A 6397-nucleotide genomic window follows, 5' to 3' on the forward strand; every position below is an offset into this window, starting at 1 on the left:
ACATCTAGGATCCATAGTGGTTTCAGGTCGAAGAGTGGTATACACTATTATCACCATGAGAATAACTTATGACACTTTGCATAACTTTCTATATAGTATTCTCATAGCGGGTCAATCCGGTATAAATATTACTCCTAATATTCATACCTATGTTTAAGACTTGATAACTCTTTATCCATGATCCACGAGATGTGATCATCAGTCTACAAACATAATAGTCTTAATGCTTTAATGTTATCCCACTTCACACTAAAACTCGACTACGGATACTTTAAGAATAGTGTCCTTATGTTTAATGTGTTCTCATGATTAAGTCACACTTAATACATTAAACTGACTATCTATTCCAGGGACTTTATTAATCAACCATAATAAAGAAAATGCCTTTAAATAATTCGATACAAGTACCAAAAGTATTGGCCTCTAGGGCTTACACCAACACTTAAGTAATCTAAATATTTGGTCTAGATATAGATCATATAAAATATATAATATTTTTATTTTGAAATTTTGCCCTACATAATTATGGTTCTGTTCTACATGATTTTTTGGTGAATTCAAAGATGCATTTTCGAACACATATTTTTATTCGTTAAAAAAATAAAATATGGGATCATACGTAGATACATCTCCGGAGCAAGTCTTATTTTTTTAATAGAAAAAGGACGGATCTGAATATGTATCTCCAGACACACCTTTTTATTCATTAAAAAAATAAAACAGGGGATCATCCGTAGATGCATCTCCGAAGTGACCCTTATTTTTAGAAAAAAAAGACGGACCAGGAGATGTATCTCCGAAGTATCTCAAGCATATATGATCATGTTTGAAAGATCCTTATTGCTCTACAACTTTTATAAATAGGGTCTCTCATTCCATTTTCTTTATGCAAACCACAATGACTACATATCCTCATCTTGCATTTGTGTATTCCAATTGTGCAAAAACCCCCACTTCAATTTCGGATCTATGAGGAGATACTTCTCGTCGATCTAAAAACCAAATTGAATACTCTTATGTGATATTCATAAAATTGAAAAGTTGTCAAGCCCGAGTACTGTTCATTCTCGATTGACAACAAAGAGAATATTCGATTGACCATGCTTGAACTAAAGACGAATGATGATTTGAAGGTGATGTGGAGTACCTTTTATCGTTACTCAACAAAGAGTCTGATTTAAGTGGATGCGACGATTCAAAGATCAACCAAAGATATTATAAGAATGTTGTAACGTTCTGAACAATCTGTTTTTAATAACATATAATGTTGAATTTATGTAATGTTTGTCTATGTAATATTTATTTTGGAGTTAATTTAGGTTTCTCATTTTGTCATTGTTTATGTTTGTTTTTGTTTTGAACTAACATAACAAATTTCGGAGACATATCTTTGGAATGCTTACAAACAAATGAACTAAAGGGGGGATACATAGATACATCTCTGAATCAGCCTTTTGTGTATACGGGGATATATATATATATATATATATATATATATATATATATATATATATATATATATATATCAATTTTAACAAAATAAGAGTTTTTCATCATTATCGCCTCATTTGTGTGTGGAAAATGTGTGTCCGAAGATGCATCTTTGAATGCTAGAGACATTTTAGTATTTTTGCAGTGGTGTGGGATAACCCAAAGTGAAAAGAGCAATCTTAATAAAATTGAAGGTGATAAAAACAGGACTTGAACTCTAGTCACCATCGTAACTCCAAATAATATCTCTCACTTCTCCCTTTTCGAAAAGTGCAATCAACACTTCTACGTCCAAATTAGAGCAGATGAAAAGTAAGAGCAAATCGGCCTCAAAACTAATAATAGTTTTTTTATGGGAAATCAAGACACAATAACAGACCAATACACAATGGATATAAAATTCTTCAGACTTGTAGGAACCTTGAGGGTCAACAACAAATTAAAGACAGCAAATCGAACAAATAAAGGCACAAAAGAACACTCATATTTTTAACATGGAAAACCCCATATATGAGAGTAAAAACCAAGAGTCGTCCAGACCAAAGAAATAATTCCACTATACTCAATTAAGGGTACAAGAGAGTCTTAAAGTGATTCACAAACTATTTCTAATAACCGCAAATCACAAAGCAAACTACCTTACAAATAAGAATCAAAAAGCTGAAAAATTTCCCCAATTTACAGCTTCAATACGAAGTAGATGATTCTAACCTTAGAAGTTTTTTTACAATTATGAACTGTCAAACTTTAGATATATGTGTTACCAACCTACCCTCCAAATTTGAGCTTGATCTGATGGTTAAAGAATCGAAGATCATTGATTTAGTGAGACTGGTTGCAGAAAAATGGGAATGAGTTTCTCTCCTTTTTTTTCTCTTTTGAATTCTTATTTTCCTCTATCTCTCTCAATCCTAAATTGATCATCTCCACTTAAATAAGTGAGACAAATAGGCTAACCATATTGGAGTCTTTCTTCACATAGGAAGGGAGTCAAAACCCAACAAATATCCCTCTCACAACTATATGGAGGAACTCGACAAATCGACGATATCACAACAAACTTCAAATTTCCCTCTTTGTAATGCTTTAGTCATCATATCAGAACCATTATCATATGTATGAACTTTAGCTAACTCCCGCAACTTAGCATCCAAAATATCATGTATCCAATGATATCTCACATCAATGTGTTTGGACCTATTATGAAAAGCCTAATCTTACCAAGATGAATATCGCTTTGACTATCAACAAATAACACATATCTGTCTTGAACAAAACTAAGCTCCTGCAAAGATTTCTTCAACCATAGTAACTTTTTACATGTTTCGATAATTGAAATGAACTCAACCTCTATGGACCAAGCCACAACCCCCTATGCAAATTTAATCATGTAGCCCGAAGTGGACTTTCTGGAATCAATGTCTCCAACCATATCAGAGTCAGAGTACCCCACAAGAGTAGACGTATCTCCTCCGAAACAAATCCTCACAGAAGTAGTACCTCGTAGATACCTTACAATCCATTTTACAGCATTCCAATACCCTCTACCTGGATTTGACAAAAATCTACTGATTGTACCAATAACATGTGTTATATATAGTATTGTAGATACCATTGCATACATCAAACTAACCACAACATACGCATAAGGAACACGTTTCATATCAAACACTTCATCTTCACTTGAAGGACTTTGATTAGAACTCAACTTTAAATGAGTAGCGAGAGGAGTGTTTACCGCCTTAGAACTTTCCATTTTGAATCTCTACAACACTCTTTCGATATAGTATTCTTGTGACATCCAAAGTTTTTTTTCTTTTTTGTCACGCATGATTCTAATGCCACTAATTTGTTTAGTTGCTCCCATGTATTTCATGGAAAATGACTCCCCCAATTACTTCTTTAACTTGTTAATTTTGGAAATACTTTTCTCTACAATAAGCATATCATCAACATATAACAACAGTATAATGAAGTCGTCGTTAGAAAATTTTCTAACAAAGATGCAATGATTTGAAGTAGTCTTATGGTATCCTCGACTACACATAACATTCTCAAACTTCTTGTACCATTGCCTTGGAGCTTGCTTCAACCCATATAAACTCTTTCTCAATCTACACACATAATATTCTTTACCTTTAACTTGAAAACCACCAGGTTGTTTTATGTATATATCTTCCTCCTGTCGCATTACGCGAAAAACCGGCGGGAAAACAAGAACAACAGAGCCGCCATCGTGCGTTATTTATCCCAAAGGAGGGAAAGGAAACGCTCAGAGTAAACCTGGAAAAGACGCGGTCTTGCGACCAAAGAGAATGGGATCGGGAGTCGGTTATGCGAAGGGAAGGTATTAGCACCCCTACGCATCCGTCGTACTCGACGGGATCCACGCACAATAGAAAGGAAAATGGTTGCTAAAACACTGCTCAAAACACACACACACACTGGCTGAAAGAGACACAAGAAAACAGACTGAAACTGACTCGGCAGGATATCGTATCCTGGGCCTACTTAGTCTATCGGGCATAGACATCAGAGTCGAAGTAGTTCGGACTGGGGAAACGACACATGCTCGCTAGGATGTCGCATCCTATGCATACGTATCTTCTTGGACGAAGAAGAATCAGAGCATTCGTAGCTCGGCTAACACGCACACAAACAAACACACAACACATGGGTAAACGTGGAGCCCGAATGCCAATCACTGGACTTACATCAGCATCCGAACCAGAACAAAACCACACTGGAACCCGAATGCCACTCGATGGACTTACATCAGCTTCCAAGCACACAACAACACACACAGAGGGGTTGAAGACAAAAGGGGTGAAAAAGAAAAAAGGGCGCCCGGAGAGATCAGCTCATCTCCTGCCTACGTACCTCATCTGGTATGAGGATCAGGGCGACGTAGTTCCCCTACGGAGGGAAACAGGACTAGCCTAACCAGATAACAGAGGGAGACACAATGCTAGGGAGACTACGACTCGAGCCTAGATGTTGTCATGCAAAGTCGTCCCTAAGTTAAGGTTTCTAGCTAACTTGCACAGGAAGCAAGCCTATCCTAAACATGACTTGCACAGGAAGCAAGCCACACCTAACCTAACTTGCACAGGAAGCAAGGGTCTCGATTGCAACTAGGGCAAGAGAAAGGGGAGGTCTCAATCGCAACGAGGGCGAGAGAAGAGAATTAGTGTTAGTTGTTAGTCAAACTCGACAAGACATCGCATCTCGTGCCTACGTATCTCATCTGGACATGAGAATCAGAGTTGCCGTAGTTCGGCTAAACTATTCCCGTTGGTTTGTGTTTTTTAAGTGGACAACGTCACTGCGCAATCTACCTGATGCTCGACCTTTGGAGACTTACTCACCTGTAGTAGAAGGAGTTAACGTATCCTTAAGAGGGGATAATGTTTGTTTGTGTTTTAGGAAAGCTCAAGCAAGAAAGGAAGTCCTATACGAAGGAACCGTGCTACCTTAATTGACATGCAAACGAGACTACACGGAGTCTAACAAACCTAGGGGATACAATCACACCACACAAGCACATACAGCATGAAATAAACACACCAACAAGGGGCTCAAACATCAAGGCTAGGTTTTAGTCGAGGGGTCATATCAACCTCAACAAACAAACCACTGGAACTGGGTAGTGTTAGCTCTTAACCTTGCCATTGAGGGGCTAAGGTGAAGCAGATGAAAGGTGAGTGAAGATGAGACTTCACAGCTCTTATCCCTGGCCTGGGAGAGCTTAAGACAAGAATGTGTGGGTCCAGAAAGTGGGAACCCTTCTACACATTTGAAACTGACTCAACTGTACAATTGTACAAGATCTTGGGTTTGTATCTGCAATGCATCAACACAGTGGTGTGAGCAAAGCAGATGACACACAGAATAGCAGGGGATAGGTTGCATATCCCTTGGGTTCTGCCAATTGCCCCTTCACTTAGGAGGTCTTTGACTCTATACAAGGACAAATGTAAACAGTCACAAACATTGCCTCTTAAGGAGGACTTCAGACAGGTGCCTGGCCAAGTAACAGGCCAGGTCTTCCAGACTACATGAAGTAAAGAAGTTATACCTCAATGCAAATTGCTCTTAAGCAAAGCAAAGCAAAGTTCACAAGGAACTAAAAGCAACTAAAGTACCTGAAATCAGTCAAGCACAGTTAGTATACAAGTCAAAGTTAAATCAGAATGAAACAAAGGTTAACAGTCAACACAAGCAGATAAATGTGCAATACACAAGGTTCAAGGCATGTGAGCCAAGCAACCTACAAAACAAATAGATTAGTCATGATGAACAAGCACACTCAATCAATTTGTATTGGTCTCATTGGGTAATTGTTGCTTAACCTGAAAAAATGAGCTCAAACATGAGTAACAGGACCACTAGGACAAGCCTAGGGTCAAAAGGGGATGAGAAAGTCAAAACAGCAAATGAACTCCAATAAAAATCATATTCAAACAATCAAGAAACAAACTCAATTGGGTCCACAATCATATCATTCCTCATCATCATTTTATAAGCAAAAGAAGTCAAAGCATGGCATATGGAAGCTCATAGAAGTCAACAGCAAGACTCAACTCAAAACCAATCATAAACAATTCCAAAAATCATCAAATAAATCATGATCAAACACAATCCATAGCATGGTAAGCATGTCAAATTTCAGCTCAATTGGATCATGGGAAGTAGGGAAATGAAAATCAGAAAGGCAGGACAAGTTTAAACATGCTCAAAGAAGTCAACCAAACATGTATCAACTTGAAAAAATCATAAATCAGTGATAGCATATGAGAAATGAATGGGATCAAAAGCATGGCAAAGCTTAAGATGTCTACTAATCACATATCAAATTTCAGGTCCATCTAATAAGGTATGAGAATTTCACAAATGAAATGGGAAC

The sequence above is a fragment of the Lathyrus oleraceus genome, chromosome 4 (genome assembly GCF_024323335.1).
Source record: "Lathyrus oleraceus cultivar Zhongwan6 chromosome 4, CAAS_Psat_ZW6_1.0, whole genome shotgun sequence".
Classification (NCBI taxonomy): Eukaryota; Viridiplantae; Streptophyta; class Magnoliopsida; order Fabales; family Fabaceae; genus Lathyrus; species Lathyrus oleraceus.